Source organism: Alligator mississippiensis, chromosome 1 (genome assembly GCF_030867095.1).
Source record: "Alligator mississippiensis isolate rAllMis1 chromosome 1, rAllMis1, whole genome shotgun sequence".
In the NCBI taxonomy this organism is placed as follows: domain Eukaryota; kingdom Metazoa; phylum Chordata; order Crocodylia; family Alligatoridae; genus Alligator; species Alligator mississippiensis.
The window spans coordinates 294,179,600-294,198,390 of record NC_081824.1 but is presented as its reverse complement, the minus strand read 5'-3'; the positions used below and the strand labels follow the sequence as shown (position 1 = coordinate 294,198,390).

Genomic DNA, 18,791 nt, shown 5'->3' with positions numbered 1-18,791 from the left:
GTCATAATAAGTAGGTATAAGACAACACAATTTAAATACTGAAGGGGTAAAAGGACAGGTTTGTAGCTGAAAAAAAAAATTCACTAACAATTGGTAGAGGTGTCCTGCCTTATCAGATGACTTCATGTGAAAAACAATGAGCTGAGGAGCTAGTGTCATATTTTAGTACATTGTTTGCTACAAATAACAGTACCACAGATCATTTGATTGCTAAGTTTTGAACCCTGTTGTACAGGGAAATGGCTCAAATACTTCCAGACTGTGGGCTCCTATCTTATGCAAATCATGTGAAAGAAGCTGAAGGGAACACATGCTAGCTTGCTATCAGAACATAGGATAAAATTTAGCTTTCATTGTCATGTCCAAAGCCAGTGAAGGTGATTATGTGAAACTGCATAGATAGACACCAACAATCTAGAGTCTTTAAACTGCACATCCCAAGTAAACCACAACAAAAGCTTCAAAAGGAAAGGTCAGGCCTGTGAAGTGCTTTTTGTTTTCACTGAAACTTCATCTCCCACTTACCCCCAGCCCAACCAGCAGCGGAATCAATTACCACTTGTCAGACTGAAACCTGACCCAAGAAATGAAAGAAGGACATGACCTCTGGGGGAAAAAGACACCATGAATAACCCACTTTCTCCTCTAATGAAGGGTTAAAGAGGCCTGATCCTCCTCTTTTCCCTTTTTTTCCCCTTTAATCCCGATCAATACCATTGCTCTGTGCATTTGCTCTCCCTTTCAGCAGAGATGGTCAGTAGGACAGTGAGGTTATTGAGATTAAATTACATAAATTACTCCTTTTAATAATTGAAGAAAAAAGATTCCATACATTGTAATAGCATTTAGTGTAACCATTCAAATTGGTAGGAATCATGGTAGATCAATTTCAATTGTCATCATTTTGGGTATGCTGCTTTCATTTATCACGCTTCTGTTAACTGTGGTCTCAACTTGCCATAAAGTAGTCATGTTTAAGATAATATCGCATATTCAACCCAGTTGCACACATCTTTCTCTTTTAGAGTGGCCAGTATAGTGTCATAGTTTCATAGTTTCATAGTTGACAGGGTTGGAAGGGACCTGAGCAGGTCATCAAGTCTGACCCCCTGCCAAGGTCAGGAAAGAATGCTGGGGTCAAATGATCCCGGCTAGGTGATTATCTAGCCTCCTTTTGAAGACCCCCAGGGTAGGAGTGAGCACCACTTCCCTTGGAAGTTGGTTCCAGATCCTAGCCGCCCTGACTGTGAAGTAGTGCCTCCTGAGGTCTAGCCTGAATCTACCCTCAGTCAACTTATGGCCTTTATTCCTTCTTACTCTTACAGGAACTCTCCCATTGTCTGATGGTCCCCTTGGCCTGTTTGTCGATGGCCACCAGATCCCCTCTCAGCCTTCTCTTGTGCAGGCTGAACAGGATCAGGTCCCATAGCCTCTGCTTGTAGGGTCTGCCTTGCTGCCCCCTGACCATGAGAGTGGCCCTCCTCTCTAAGGATTTTGTGACCCATCAATGTTATATAATACGTGCCTCTGGACTCTGTAACAACTGGTTCAAAATGGTTCAAACTGGCTCATACAGGAGCCTCTATTTTTGTTAGCATCTGTGTTGCATGGGCTATTTCATGTACATTGGACATCCTTGATACAGTAGTCAGTTCAGATAGCTGATTAGGTACACCTTAGGTACACTTACATTAGGCACAAATTTGCCTACACAATTCATTGTTCTCATGGACTTTGTATCCTGTCTCGTGTTTGAGCAGGAATGTTGATAGCCTCAGTTTTAGAGTGATCTGTCTCTATGCTTCTCTGGGTTAACTTTTCTCTCAGCCACAAATCTACACAGAATCTATATATTTTGTTTTCTTAGCTGTAGCCTGGCAGCTCAGGCTCTTTCCAAAGGTGCTTGGAGTCTCTCATCATGTCATTCTATTTTTTTATTATCAGAACAAAAACTGTCATCGGTATAAACTTTTACATGTTCTGCATTATGAACAAATCGGTTATATTTTCTTGTGAAGCACCTTGTGTACTGAACACAGCCCAAATGGCAGCTTGAGGAAATAGTCTCCCAACGGGACTGTAGAATGTATGCAAACACGGACTTTGTTTTTCTTAGGGCATTTGCCAGAACTCTGCTGATGCATCACACACAAAAATATCTAGCACCAATCCTCAAGAAATTTCTTCCCTTGTAGGTAGTAGAGAATGTTCTTTTTTATATAATCATCAAATTCTTTTGGGTGTATATATAAACAAAAGGTTCTGCCATTTTTTTTTCACAATGATTAGTGAAATGTACACACTTCCAAAGCAATGGGCTTATCCAGCTCCTCCTTTAGCTTCTGTCTTAGGACAAGGGAAACTTTCCTTGGGGCATAGAGTATGCATGGAGAATTTCCTGATTCCCTTAAACTCTTTCTTGATTGTGTTCATCCTCTGCACCTCCAATGAGTGTACCATTTTGATGAGACGTAAGGCTTAACATACTTATAACCCAACAATGTGTATTCCTTGGGGGTACAAATGGTACCTTTCCTATTTGTTATTTCCTCATACCTTTAGTTCATGTACTCCCTCACTGGGGACAAACTCATCCTGGTATGTAAGTTTCACCTGTGGCCTTTCCCTTTAGTACCAGCCCTTCAATTTCTGGCAGCACATCAGATTGTGCATCTGCACCCAATTTAAGACTAATAAATGTTATATCCACTCCAAGCTGATAATACACCTGTCTTTTGGCACAATGTTGTTCATTTTTCCTACAAGAAATTTCTCTGAGCAAATGAAAGTGATATTGCATCACCTTTGTCCATGCTAGGAGTACTCTGCTGGTGCTTGCAAAGTCTTGCAAAATGATGCGACATTTTACCATTCTTGCATCTTTCTCTAGATGCTGGGCATTGTCTTGGCTTTTGTTACTTGCTATGGCATGGGAAGCTCTATGTAGGCTCTGGCTTTGAGTTTCAATGGGTTTTCTTTGCACTATTTTACATTCCTATATTGTCAACAACATGAAAGTACTCTCCTTAAACTTCAGTCAGCCTAGGCTATGTATTTTGCTTGACAAATTCTAGTTGCTGTGCCAAGAGTTAATTGTGAGGCTTCCAAAAGTAGTAGTGTTTTGTTCCAGATCCCTGTATTGATTGGTTTCTCACATACTCAGCTCCACGAATATGCAAGATTATGACGGATGAAGAGCCAAACTCTTCTATGATTTCACCTTCTTTTAGTATACTTTCAGCCAAATTCCATTCCCTCTGTTAGGCACATCAATGCACTTCTATTCCACCCTGCCCAAGTCCCTGAGAATCCATGAATGCATTTACTTTTGTAGCAACCAGAGGCCACGGAACAGGGTGGGCCACCCGGGCCGTGGCCTGACCAACTTTTAGCATGTTAATTTAGCTAGCTATGCAGTTAAAAAAATAGCTATACAGTTTTAACTGGAAAGACAATTGCACATTTGTGGATTATATAAAATGATGTGCTAAAAGTTGGTTGGGCCATGGCCCGGGTGGCCCACCCTGTTCTGCTGCCTATGGTAGCAACTTCCATCTTACTATTTAGACTGAGTCACAAAAAAACAGCAAGGAGGAAGATAACCCACCTACCTTTTGAATTAACAATGTTCTAGGGACTACAGCAGGGCAGAACAGGATCCCATTTAAGCAGCTAAGTCCAGTTATATGTTTAATCAGTGGAATAGTATCTGTCCCTTTGTTTAAAGATTTAATGTTCAGAAATTTCATTTTTATGTGGAGTGCAATTTCTGTAAGACAGCTTCATAGTTAGACTCAAGCTATTGTAAGAAACAAGGCTATCTTCCGGATGCCTTCTTTTCTCCTGACACTCAGTGTTTTCAGAGACAAAGTGTGGCACTGCTTAAAACTTTTCCTAATGTCCTCAACATTACCAGAGACTGTCATATCTGATGGGGCTTTTAACTGTTTCATTCTTCAACTTAGTACAGTTTACTCCTGCCATTATGTGCTGTTTGGAAATCACTCAGAGCCAAGGAACCTGGTAGAAGTCTTCTTCATCCAGTGTTCAAAGTCTAACTGGCTGCATCTACATAAGATGCTTTACTGAGCAGTAGCATAGTTTACTACACAGTAAGCATGCACATCTACATGTGCAAATGCTTACTGTGCAGTAAACTTTACTAATCATGAGTAAATTTGCTACCTGCAAATGCCAGTAGCAAATTTACTTTTGATTAGTTACTTCACAATAGCACTTGTAGATGCCTGACCACAAGTTAATTTGCTCCTGGTTAGCTGGCCAGCAGGGGGCAGGAGATTGCTCCCTGCCCCTGGGAGCTGCCTGCTGCTGGGGTGCACTCCACCACTGGAGCCTGGGTGGGGACTATGTCCTCCAGCCCTGGCAGCAGGGAACCCCAAACCCCCTGCTCTGAGATTGCAATTGGGAAGCAGGGGCTGGGAGATCCCCCTCTCCCAGAACCAGCTCTGCAGTTGTGAGGCTGGCACTGGGAGATCCTTATCTCCCAGCCCAATCTCTGCAGTCATGGGGCTCAGGGTGGGAAATAAGGATTTCCCAGTGCTGGCCCCACAACCATGGAGGTGGTACTGGGAGCTCCCTGAAGGCCAGGGCTGGGGAACCAGTTCCCTGTTCAGCTCTGTGATCATCATGAGTAAACTATTCACAGATCTAATGCATGTATAGATGCACCCACTAATCAGCATTGCATAAAACCATCCTCATATAACAACTAATTCAAATGGCTCATGTGAGAAGCTCTTTAAAATTACAAATGCCTATATAATCTGAGGCAGGGGCATGGCTGTGGAAGGGTTCCCTTCAAATACCTATAATCTCTTCTAAGCCCATATTTGCCCAGTTCTGCTCCTCCCTAATCTTTTATAGCCTTCCAAGCTGTTAAGCACTCTCCATTTTCACTTTGCCTAGATCTGTGCAGAGATCCAAACTCACTGAATTGCCTTAAGGTTACAATAGGTATGGGTGCCTATACACTGATCAGGGAACCTGCTCTGATGCTCTGTAATTCCAGTGCATTGGAGCAGACTCGATTCATCAAGTCTGCTGGAACGCAGCAATTACCACACTCCAGCATCCTTCTGTGTCTCATGTTTCAGTGTCTTCACAGAGCTTCAAAATGGTGGCGGGCTTTAGATAACATGCTTCTACTGCTATTTTGAAGTGTGGGGATGCTGATACACAAGACGCTTTGGGCATTTAATTAGAGTGGCTCTCAGAGCCACTCTGATTAAAGCACTCTCTTCGCCCCCACTACCAGGGCACATGTATAAATGCTCTATAACTGTATCTAATCCCCATTCCAATGTTCCATTTATAATTATCATTTAATAACCATAAACAATTATTACATCATCCATGTATGAAAATGGGGCCCCAAACTCAGTGACAAAGAAAAAAATGTAGCTTGACTGATAATACTTTTGAGAGAGAGAGAGAGAGAGAGAGAGAGAGAGAATTGTTGTTCTAGGTGTCTTGGAAATAATCTTTCGAGTAAGTTTTATTAAACGTTACAAAAAAGCCTCTTATACCCATTATTTGTAATCTGATGCCATTCCTCACAGACAATGATACTGAACCACATGAATGGTGTGATTAATGGAATATACACTAATTTATTATTAATTGTGAATGCTCCCCTCCCCAACACATTGAGTCAGTAAACATGGTGAGAGTTGAAGAGTGTCCACTGTCTTATGAAGAAGATAGGCATATGTGGATTGTGGTTGGAGGGCAGTAGGTAGATGAAGTTGTTTGGGTGACCTCAATAGTGATGTGAAGCTGAAGATTAAATGGCTTAATTGCTGAATTCCTTAATGTTTATGGTTTATATTAATAAGATATACACTCTACTAGCCTGAACTTTAAACAAACAATGATATTTTAATATAAAACCAAATTAAAATAAACAAACAAACTGGAGGTTCTCATACAATCTTACATACAATAAAGTATTGATGTAATACATTTAACTGAGCATATAACAAATGCATTAAATGTTTTCCATAGGCATCTGGTACCATAGTAGGTAGTTCAAAACATTAATTAAAAACATCATCACAAGCTAGAAGTCATTTAGGAAAGACTGAAATGACTGACATTTATCATCTGAACCCATTGAACTAGAGTGGCCAGCTGTAGCAGTGCGAAGTGGGGGGGGGGGAAGTGATGCCCTGTGAGATGGCTGGAGGACCAACAAGATCTGTCACAGAAGGGTTGGTGTTTACACATAAAACTGAACTGGTTTACAGTGACCAGTTCAAAATAGTACTTGATTTTCCAGGTATACTTTTAAAACTTTCCAGATGACTTTAAACTAGTTTAACAGACGTGTATGTCTGCCTACTTTAGGTTTAAACTGCATTTAAATTATTGTAAATGTCTGTCTGTGTCCTTTGAAATTTGCTTTCTCAAAAACTCTTATAATATTCACTTAAAATCCTGGTTTTGAAAAATGTTCCTGTCAGTTAACATGTCTGTTAAAACATTTATGGGCCATGAACCTGAGACCAGTGTGAACACTGTCCCAATTCAATTTCTGGATATTTCTTTTCTCAGTGTTCACCTTGTTCATGCATTTAGATAATCAAATGGCTACTCCTGGTTTCTGATCTTGAGTTAGGTCATCTCTAACAGATCCGTGGACAGAGGCCCTAATTCAAGAAGCACTTAAACGCATGGCTAAAGCAGATACGGAGCAGGGAGACCTTCTTGAGCTGACCAAAGAAAGCTAATCATATGCAGCTCAAATAGCTTGCATGAAAGTGGTATGCTTCTGGAATCCTCTGCAGTTGCTATCTGTCTGCAGGTTAGGCTGCAGGTTAGGCTGTGAGAAGAGATGCTGGTGTTGATTTCTACATCATCTTCTCTTGTTTCGTATCTGGACTTCTACACAGGCATGTATCTCAGAGGGCACATCTAGACATGCATATTAATGCAAAGCAATAAACTTCTGTGCTTATCAAACTGGAGTTTATTGCTCCAGGCACACCGTTTGCACATGCGCATGGAACTGCAGTCAGAGCAGCCCCAGCTGGCAGGGGACCCAGGGGTCAGTTTGCCAGTCTGGGGCTGCTCCCCCTGGCTCAACATGCTGCAGAGGGGCTGGCTGGGGCATGAGGGTGCTTCAGCATGTGGCTAGCCAGCAGGCAGCCCCCCTGAAGCATTCTCATGCCCTAGTCAGCTGGGGCAGCATCTGTATGTACTCTGCTGCGGAGTAAAAAACTCCAACCAAGTTTACTCCAGCCTAATAGGGGTGCAAGTGTAGACACATGACATTTACTGTGCAGCTAATTAGTTTAGTGCACAGTAAATGTCTTGTGTAGATGTGCTCAGAGAATCCTTAGCTGTGGATATAGCTAGAGCACAGCTGGATGCTGTTGCATATGTAGAGTCAGATTCTCTGCTGGTGTAAATCAGCACAGCTTCTTTAGAGTCAATGGGACTATGTGAATATACATCCTTGAAGGATGTGGACCATAGGCCAATAATTATTAGTCAATCTCTGGCAGTATAAGGACAGTCTGTATGTCTAGAGCTATTTTTTTTTCTGTTCTGAAATGAGTTTGTTGGCATCAAAATGGACTGTCATTAAAATAAAATAATTGTGAGGATCATGTAATATAAAAGTTTCCAAAGGGGTGGGTGTTTTCTTTTTGTCATTGATCACAAGTATCTTGTGGGATTTTATCTTCTTGGAAAATACTATTTTGCAAATGGAGTGAAAATGTTCTTAAGGTTTTTAAATATACAAAGCTGAAATCATTCTAGGGATATGTGATAATCCACACATTTATAAGCAGATGCTGTCTGTCTTGGAGGTTCAATGTTGTTAAAATAACGGCTCACATTGAGTTAGCTTTCATAACAACTGTTATGGGAATGAATATAAGCTAAGTGATTTTGTGTTGCTTGCCTTTGAGGTACATTCAGAACTCTAATGGCAAGAAGCAATTCTCACCACTGAGGTGTTAGATTTGGCTCCATGGTTAATATGTGGCCCAGTGCCATTTTTGTGGGGTCCTGGCTGGGATGCCATGTAACAGGAAGTGTGAAAGGTATTAAGTTACTTGTGTCTGTTCACAGAACCTCAGTTGGATTTAGCTGGGAAATCACCTCATCAGCTGAATTAAGCAAAAACCCCCTGTGGATTAAAGTTTATTGCAAAATTAAAACTTTGTTTGGAGAAACCACTTGAACCTATGTATACATACTTGCCCTGGGTCATGGCTTTTGAAGCCTGGATTAACCTTGTTGGTTTTTCTCATTATCAGATGCAGCACTGAACAAAAGACATGTCAATTACAGAAGCGATGGCAGAACGTTTCCTAACCTCCCTTCTTTACTGAATATTCAGTAGTTCTACAAAGTAATCCATGTGGTAAATCTTAGAAGCCTGGACATAAATTTTGGACAATTATATTTGAAACACACTAAAAAAGTGTAAACTCAGAGGATTTTTTTGACTGAAGTAGTAGAAGATGGAAATGTGACTTACTAATTGATTTTAAATTAGTTTCCCCCCCCGACTGTGATTTAAATACCTATGTTGTATGTACCCATTCATTCCTAGATATTTTCTTCTGAAATCAGTTGCACTTCAGTATAATAGATTCGACCACTGATGGAGCAGGCATTTTTTGCCATTTGATTTCCATTATGAGCTATCTATGATTCACTTTGCAAAACATGCCTATTGTGGAAATGGCAAAGTTGTAAATTTGCAAGATGGGGCCCAAATTCTATTGGTAAAAGGTTTTCTGTTTTGTCACTTTACTTGCATTCACTTAGGCATCAGGCCTGCTAATGTGAACATGTATCACTTGGTGTTCCACTCTCTGTTCCTATATGAGTTGTAGATAATTAATACAGGAAGCTTTTGATTCTGTGTTGAAATCCCTGCTATCCCTTAGTAGCCAGGGGTATCCCTAAAAGCTTTACTGTGTGACATCATCTCTGGAAATCCTACCTAAGGAATAATGATCCTAGTGTGCAAAGCACTTCTGTAGCACCTTACATGATCAAAGTGTGGCACAAACATTAACTAATTAATCCTCAGAATCCCCTGTTGTTATCTTCAGTTTAGAGATGGTGAAACTGAAGCTGAGAGACATTTGATACTGGAGGAAGGCTGTGCTTCCTCAAATTTCATGTGAAAGAATATCCCAGAGTTATCTGATCAGTGTTTTGAATGCTGAAACATCATATCTGGCAATCTCTTCTTCTGTGGTAACACTTTGGATGATATAAAATATTCACCCATATTCATTTGGAAGAGCTGAAGCCAGTGAAACCACATCCTCAGACTCAAGCTGGAAGTGCCTATATTTTTACATATTATCTCATTTTCTTTGCATTATTTGTGGCTGTGCATAAAAGTTATTGCTTGCTTAATAAGCAAGTTTCACCCTATAAGAAGCTAATACTCCCGAACAGCTTTAACTCAGTACCTGGCAGGATCAAGACTAATATAGGCATAACTGTTCAGTGCATTTTAAAAGAAGATTTTAAATTGCAATTGGCATTGCATTATATTGTCACTTGTGACCACACTGCTAAAAAAATGATTGACTTGTGATTCTGAAAGTATCAAAGCCCAATGGAAGAGTGTCCTGTGATTCAGAAATGCTTAAAAACCTAGAACAGCTGAAATGATTGCTACTTAAAATTGAACATTTCATTTATTAGCAATATCAATACAGTATATGCCATGCTATAAACTAATGATAATTTATAGCATGGTTTAGAGGACCCTGACATAAGACCTGATAATCTAAATAGACAAGAAAGGCAAAATAAGGGAGGAAAGTAAGTACAGAATCCTAGAAAACAGGGCTGGAAGGGACCTCAGAAGGCAGGATCATCCCTGTCCGAACCATCCCAGCCAAGCGTTTGTCTAGCCTGTTCTTTAAAAACTTCCAAAAATGGAAATTTTACAACCTGTCAGGAGCTGGCAATGTAGGCACCATGAAGTGGATCTGGCTCGTGGAGCCACTTTACCAGGCACATGTAAATGGGGGGCTTTTGTGGCATTTCAGCAGCTGAGGGCTTTGCCCAAGCAGTTGGGAGAAGTGGTGGCAAACAAGCATTGTGGAGGGCTGGGCTGTTGTGGTGTGGGCTGGGTTGGAAATAGCCCATACCCAGAGCTACGTTTTGTTAAAGCATTCCCCTGCTGTATTATGTTGCCGACTTTTGTTCTAGGGTAATCTATTCTAGTACTTAACTACTCTCCTACTTAGAAAAGTATCTCTTGTATATCCCTGGCACAGCTACACATATATATTAATGCACTGCAATACACTCTGGTGCTTATCACAGTGGAGTTTATTGCTCCTGGGCATTGCGTTTACACGTGAGCCTGGGACCACAGCGCGTTGAGCTGAGTCGGAGCATCTCCGGCTGTCAGGGAACCCAGTGAGTCAGCTTGCCAGCCGAGGGCTGTCCCCCTGGCTCAACATGCTGCAGAGGGGCTAGCTCGGGCACAAGAATGTTTCAGCACGGGGTTAGCCAGCAGGCAGCGCCCTGCACTAATTTAGTTTAGTTTAGTCCAGCTTAATATGGGAGAAGGTGTAGACACGCAAAGTTTACTATGCAACTAATTTGTCTATCACGTAGTAAATGACTTGTGGAGATGAACCCTGCTCGTTGCAACTTAAGACTTTTACTACCTGTCCTGTCCTCTGTGGACACAGAGAGTAGTCTAGAACGATCCTCTTTATAATCATCCTTTATGCCTTTGAAAACTGTCATGAAATCTTCCATCAGCTTCTCTTCTCCAGGCTAAATAATTCCAATTCTTCATGTTTTCTAGACCTTTAATCATTTTTGTTGCTCTTTTCTGGACTCTTTTTTCATATTTTTATATATTATCTTATGTAAACAATACAAGCTGGGTAAAATTTTTTTAGTCAAGTATTATATTTGCTGGGGAAAAAAAAGCAGTTTCAGGCCAACTGAAACTATTGGTGGATTCCTGTGAAAGTATTCAGCAAGTGCCCCTGAAAGAGTCGCATTTAAATTGTTTCAGCCAAAAAGGAGGGAAAAAAAGTGTCCCTGCAATAAAAGGACAATGGCAGTGCCTTTGTCTGCTCTGTTTTTACCTCTGGCATGGTATAGGGTGTTTGCCACAGAGGTGTAGAAAGCAAACTGAGTGCCAGGGACTGGGGGGTGGGGTACTCGGGGGTGAGCGAGGCACCATTCCACTTACCCCACTTGCCCCACCTGCCCCTAGATACATCATATGGTGCGGCACTGTACTGCCTGGCCCCTGTGACTGGACAATTGAAGAGCAGGGCTTCCGGCCCCTTTCTGGCCACAGACTGTGGGCAGCCCAGTACCACACCAAGCAGTATATCTGGGGGGAAGGGAGAACAATTCCGCTTGCCACACTCACCCCCCACCCCACCTAGATACACTCCTTGGTGCATTGCTGAGTTGTGCAGCACCTGGGGTCTGGCATGGGCAAAGACTCCTGGCAAGGTGAGTGCCTGATGCCTCCTCCCAGTTTGTACCTGGGGTGGGTGTCTGCTCCTCTCACTTGCCCAGACCGAGTTACACTACTGCAGGAATTGGCAGTGTTTTGGGACAGTACACCAAAAACACCAGTAACCTTGACTTGTAAGATGCATGCCAGGGGCAGATGGTAAGGGAGCCATGAGAGGCCTGATTGTTGTTGTGGCAGTGCAGCCCCAGTCCCTTCTCTGCTGTCTGCCCCAAGGCACATGTGCCAAGCAAAATGCCTTCACGTGCCACACTCTGGCACATGTGCCGGGAGTTGCCTACCCCTGCACTACGCTATCAGTATGTAGGGTACCGTGCATTGTAGTCGTACATACAGGTTTAACATGATAATTATAATAGCTGCCTCCAGCCCTATATTCTTGTGTTTGGACTTTTCATTTTTGAAAACAAGCTTACTTTGAAACATTCACAGATTTCTTTTTAAAAGGGTAAAAAAAAAACACCTTCCCAAAGTAGAACTACTTCTGTCAACTCAAGGAGATTTTTCACTTCTGCTCAGGTAATAAAATGGAAAACATTCACTTTAAGTTGACTCCCAGTGATTATTATTTTCGTTTTCTGATTTAGCAAGGGAACCAAACAAAATAATTCTTCACATGTCTTATAGATCTGGAACTAAAAGACAGAGAAAGTGACTTGTCTAAGTCACATGGGAAGTCCATGATATAATTGGGAACTGAAGCTAGGCTCCAGACTACTAGTACAGTAATACAGTGCCTTAACCACAAAATAAATAACAGTGAAATAACTTTTTTATTGAAAGCTGGTTTGGGTCCTCATACTCTAAGTATCAAAAATATTAGTTTTCAGCCAGATGGCAGTCCCTAGCCGTAGGCTTAGAAATACCAAATTCAATGAGAACTGTGTGCTTTATATAGTTTATTGCTGAAAATTGCAAGTTACTCTAAGAACTGTCTGACTACTAGAACTGAAGAAACTAGGTTTTATAGCACGCTCATTATTGCCAGGGAGCAAGAGTAACTGAAACATTGCCCCAAACTTAAACAGCTCCATTATACTGGAAGGTGGTAATTGTCTTTAATGATTATGATCATCTTTTGAAGTCTGTAATGGGAGCGGCACCCACATTTGCTTTAAAATGTCACCTAATACATCATATTACTTTGGCAGGAAGTGACATCAGTTCAGAATGATGAGGCTTTAATTGTATCCATTATTTAGTGCATTATATTGTTATGGGGAAGGTCTGCACACCGGAGGGAGATATCTCTTGAAGGAAAATAAAGGAAGACAGAACAACTGATTGGTTACTATTATCAGACACTAATGGGTGTCACGTTGATAAGGTGGTAACCAGATAGCATGTAGAATGGGTTTTAGTGCTAAGTACTCCACCATGTGATGCATCATTACTGCTCTTGGATGCCCTGCTCCATAAATGTTTAATTAGCTTACAGTTCTTCATAGAACATTTCATTCGTTTTTGCTTGCTTTTTTCCTGCCCTGTTTGGGTCTTGAGCTGAAATGGACACCATATGTGTGACCAGGTAGAGATACTCCAGTTTTACCGTCCAGTGCATCTTCCCCGTGAGTAGGGAAAAGACCCAAGTGCAACCTATCCTTTCAGGGATGAACTGTGCAGGGAGGGAGAACAGTCCCTGCTGTGATGGCAAAATAGTATTTCTGCAGGACACTGCCAGCCAGCTTTAACGTTGTTTTGTGGTGATGCAAGTGGAGAAGGGACACAACAGGGGTGTCTACACATTCCTTTATGGCGATGTAGCGAGCTGGTACATCACTGTATGGTGCGCTATGGCGATGTAGGGATCACATGGGTCTACATGTGGTCGCCAGCTACGTCACCGTAGCGGCGCGCTCCCCCAGTATAGTGTGCTGCTTCAGTGACATAGTGGCGAAATATAACCATGCCATGCACACAGTGTAGCAACCACCCATATTGCGCTGTGCTTTAGTACTTCCAGCACTAAAGCACTAAAGCATGGCACTGTAGCAATATCGCTGTATGGTGACATGTAGATGCACCCAAAGTGTCCTCAGATTAATTGCATCAGCACAAGAGGGGCTCTTTCCCTCCTCTATGATGTCCTTGCAGTGCACTGTGGGGGTATTTTGTTCTGGGCTGGAGAGAGTGCAGGCCAAAGAAGGACAAGGCTCAGCAGGGATGCTCTTACCAAAAGCCTCACTGAGGTCATGACAGCTGGAGGGTGCAAGGCAGAGCAGCCCCCTGGGAACCACCTGGGCTGTGCTACTGGCACTCCACTGTCCCTGTGCTAGCCCTAGCATGGGTGTAGGTTTAAATATCCCTGCATGAACCTAATCACGGAAGATGCTGAGGTCCCACAATATGTATTTCCTATAAAATGGAGCTGTGTGTACTAGGACCTCTCAGGACTAGGCTGTTTTAGAGCAATGTGGTGTGAGAAGCCTAGACTACCCTGTTTGAGAGGCATACCATCCATTCTTGTGGGAAAGAGGAAGCAGTAGTTGAAAAAGCCCCAACCCTCCTCCACATCCCCATCTCCTTCAGATGTAATTGCAATAGGCTGTCTTTTTTTATTTTGTTCATAACACGAAGTGAAGGAAACCCCCTTTGATCTCTTCATTTAAAATCCTGGCTGTGGGGAGCCCTTTTTCTGTTGGTTGGTTTTGACTACGTTCCAAAACAGGCAGCTACACTTGAATTCCTTCACCCTGGGGAACTGGCTTTAGTGAGCTCTCGCAGGAGGAAATAGCTTTGTGTCATGGAGACAGTCATGTTGTTCATACCAGCTTTCCATCCCCCCCCCCCCCCCCAATAATAATTTATTTTAAGGCATTCATTCAGTGAGGGCACTGAAGGGGTTTCTGTTACCTCAGGCTTGTATTGTCAGTCATAGAACAGATTTTCCTGATTTTTCCCCTTGCTACACAGGTTCATCATCATTCCTTCCTCTCCAAATAAATGAATCCCTGGAGGGCTCATCGAGGATGATATCCATGTTTTCCTCTTTGGAATGGCCTCGTTTGCAGTCCGAAGCAGACACTCAGTATCGCTTCTGTATTTCCCTCTGAAAACATCTGAGTCACATTTGCGTGAGTAATGGGACATCACAGAGAGCAAATGACATGTCTGGGACAAGTGAGCTCACCGTCCTAGCCTGTCAGACTGATGGTTTTAAATTTAAATAAATGCCACATTTACCTTTTTAGCTTTAAAGAATCTGTCTGAGCATGAGGAAACCAACTTCTTACAAGCTCATGCTGCTGCGATACTTTTAATGATGTTACTGGAGGAACTGCGGTGCAAGAAAAGAAGACAGCCACCTTAACAAGGGGCCAGTGGTAACAAGCATAACAAAACAGTTCTGAGCCATGCCAACCAGCACGGCCAGCTGCCCCTGGCAAGATGCAGGCCAATGCTGGAGTCTGGATGCCAGGGGCAGGAGTTGAAGGGATAAGAGTAAGGTTTGCAATGTCAAATTCACCCCATTTCTGTATGCTTGTGAACCTGATTTTGGAGATTGCATTAAGAAATATTTACCAGATAGTTTTAATTGTTTGAATCCATAGTGCCTTTTTACTTCTTTGTTTTTGTTGTTTTTACCATAGAGATGACAATCATTTTCATAGACCAGGACCCCATTGTGCTAGGTGCTGTATAACAATAGAAGAGGAAGGTGGCCCCTTATCCAGAGGGATAGTCTGTACATTATTGTTGGTGTCACATTTTTCCTCCTACCCATTTGGATGACTTAAACTTTCTTAACTAGGAGAACAACAAAAGTAACAACTAGTAAATACAGCTTGTAATATGAGTTTTCATATGGGTATTTAATTTATATTGAAATTAATGGAAACTTCATAATTTACTAACTTCTTTGTTAATAAACTGCTCATTCAAGTATTTAAAATTATAATCCCATGAATAACAGTCAAAATAACTCTTCATATTTATTTGTAAAATCTCTTTATATATGTAATAGATATACATATATAGTTGATATGTGTGTGTGTGTGTGTGTGTATATACACACACACACATATAAGCTATATATATGTGTGTGTGTGTATATACACACACAAATATAGCTTATATACACTCACACATATATATAGCTTATATGTATAAAGATATATATAAAGAGATTTCACAAATAAATATGAAGCTGTATATATTATAGATTAACTCTCTTTTTGTAGTACTTGACTAACTCTAGTAATATTTAGAACATCTTCACTTTTTCTCAATGATTAAACATTCTTAGCACTGTAGCTCATCTGCCTAGCTAAACCAGTTTCAGTGACTAAAGCCAATGAACAGTTAGAAAATCTCTGCCAGTTTTCTCTGCAACACAGACGAAGGAGACTGTTCAAAGCTAACTATTGACATTGGTTAAAGTCAGCATGGTTGACATCCAGAAATGCTCTGCTTGCCGGCAGTGCTTTAGCTTCAAAATTGATCCATGACACAGAGCTGGAAATGAGAACAAATGAGATCAAAACATTATGAAGATTTAAAGTCTAGCTGGAAACATCCTACAAGAGTCAAATATTGACTAGGACTGAACATTCAGATCTTGTATAAACTTGTTTGAGTTGAAATGTTGAATATAGGAGAAAATATCAGCTCTCATAAATGCTACTGTTCTTTAAGTTTTCATGTGAAACTACAAGGTTCTTGATATGAGAGATGGGTGCTTACTCTGGATCTGACCCACCTCCCTGCTCCCATTTGGGGTAATTTTCAATAGCAATTTGCAATTCACCACTTGAGCCAAGTTCTTCCTTATTTATGCTTTAAAATGTGGCAATTTGTAAGCCCTTGTCTGTCTTCTGTGTCTTCTTCTGCCAGCGACACACAATAGGGACAAACACACCCAGGTGCCCAGATTGAAAATGGTTAGGCTGGACTTAGGGAAATGTAGAGTGGGAAAAGGGGAAGAATCTCTTTCAAAAGAAATGGAACTGTTCCAAGAAGTTGTCTTTTTAAAAAAAATGTGGTCCTTGTCAGTGCCAGAAACTCTCTTTCTTGCACCTTTAAACTGTGAGATTCATTTTATATTAGCCATATTGAAATGGACTGATCTTTTGGGTTGCACTATGCTATATTAAGATCCATATTTCAAACAATAAATGTTTTCCATTTATTCCACCTAGTTTCCTTTTCTACTGATCCAAACTTTAAGGCAGTTAGCAAAACCTTTCAGTAATATGAAGTACTTTTTTCATCTTGTGCCAGCACTGTAATGCCTCCAATAATTTATGTTTAATTTTTAATACAGTTATCTATCATGAGTAATTATGTGGGCTGCTCACAATATTCCATTTTCTGCTATGTGGTTTTTTTTCTGATGATTGTGGATTTTTTAAAATAAATACCAAGGTATTGCTGATCTTCTATTGAATTTCCTCTATCAAGAGGTATTGAGTGATATTCAGAGGTGCTGTGTGAGGTGGCATAAGTAATACGCATTAAAGTAATATGTGCTCCCCTTAGACCTTCTTATGCCAATGTGCAAAGCAGTATAAAATGAGGTAATTTATCCCCTGAAGAGCCAGAAAGGGGGTTAGAAAAATGTAAGTGAACAGAAAGACTGGTCTTCGCACAGATTTTTTACTAGGACACACACATCAGTTACAGTAGTGATTTTTTTTTGTGGTCAGAATAGTTATATTAGAACCTCCCATAGTGTGGATACAGTTATTTTTTTATAAAGGGGTTTACACTGGTACAGCTTATTTCCCTTCCCTTCCATGTTACTGGTAAAGGTTGTTGATAATGCTTTACAGCATGCCATAAGGCTTGTGCTTCCATTCCCAATAGCTAACAGATAGCAATGTGCACCCAACTTCAGCACACTCCTATGCTCACATTAATCTCAGTGGTGACCTTGTACTCTCATGCACACCCAGACTGTCACATCTGACCAGCATACACTCCAGGCATTTAGGAAGTTATCCTGCCTTAACACTGCTGAGGTCACTATAATTAAACTATTACCTTATCAGTGCAGGGAGTTAAATTATAACCATAGACATTCTACTTTAAAGTGTATCTCAATATTCTTTACTGATCTAGAAAGAATGCCAGTAGGTTTCTACCTTCTGATGGAAACCTGAAAACACCTACTTTGTCAGAGCATCAAACTATTTAGCCATAAAACAGGCACAAAGCACTTTCCTACTTTAATTAACAGTCTGTTTTGTATATATGGAACAAGAAGCTGGATTTATTAATGCCTATTTGGAAACAAATATGCATGTGTAGAAGGTTCATTTGAAAATCTTGAAGCCTGACTTTAATGGCCCTGTAGTTTTTTGTCCAAATCTAATTTGGGGCTATCTACATTGGTGAAATGAACCTGAAAAATGTAACTAGTTTCCTAATCTCATTCAGAAAACACTTAAGGAACCACATCTGTACTTCCTCCTTGATGAGGCTTGGACTACTGTAGAACAAAAGCTCTGCCCACTTGCTCCAGATGCACCTATATACAGGCCTGGCAATAAGGCAAAGTAGACATCTCAGAGGGGCCAGGTTGCATATTCTACTGCTGCTCTTAAACTCTCCTCAGACAGGGACCACACTGTGCCGTGCATGCGGTACACAGTTAGTGTTCACTGGTACTTTGCCATAGCAACATACTAAAATGGGGGAGACTAAAACAGGGGAAACAACGTTCTAAAACTGGCTAATGTGGTCCCAATTTTCAAGAAGGGGAGGAAGGAGGACCCAAGTAACTATAGGCCTGTAAGCCTTACCTCGGTGCTCAGGAAGACCTTGGAGAGGATCATCAAGGAGCACATCTGTGGGGGGCCAGCAGGGGAGATCATGCTCAGGGGCAATCAGCATGGGTTCATCAAAAGCAGGTCCTGCCTGACCAACCTGATTGCCTTTTATGACCAAGTAACTAAATCCTTGGATGATGGTGTCACCGTGGACATAGTCTTTCTAGACTTTAAGAAGGCCTTTGACACTGTCTCTCACCCCCTCCTCATCAATAAATTAAGAGACTGTGGCATTGATGCCTGCACAGTTGGATGGGTAAAAAATTGGCTGATGGCGTGCATCCAGAGAGTAGTGGTAGATGGGTTGTACTCAACCTGGTGAGATGTGAGCAGTGGGGTACCCCAGGGCTTGGTCCTCGGGCCCGCACTGTTTAACATCTTCATCAGCGACTTGGATGAGGGGGTGGAAAGCACGCTGTCCAAGTTTGTTGATGACACTAAGATGTGGGGTAAGGTGGACACACTTGAAGGGAGAGAGAGGCTGCAACTAGATTTAGACAGACTAC

General features: G+C 41.4%; 1 long non-coding RNA gene across 1 annotated transcript in view; it reads left to right on the top strand.

The window, feature by feature from the left end:
• The window catches only part of LOC132250152 (uncharacterized), a 37,014-nt gene extending 20,163 nt beyond the window's left edge, over window positions 1–16,851 (top strand). The window contains exons 2-3 of the long non-coding RNA XR_009461753.1: window positions 14,429–14,589; window positions 14,707–16,851. This is a non-coding gene — a long non-coding RNA (uncharacterized LOC132250152). The remainder of the gene's footprint in view (window positions 1–14,428; window positions 14,590–14,706) is intronic.
• Window positions 16,852–18,791: the final 1,940 nt, after the last annotated feature.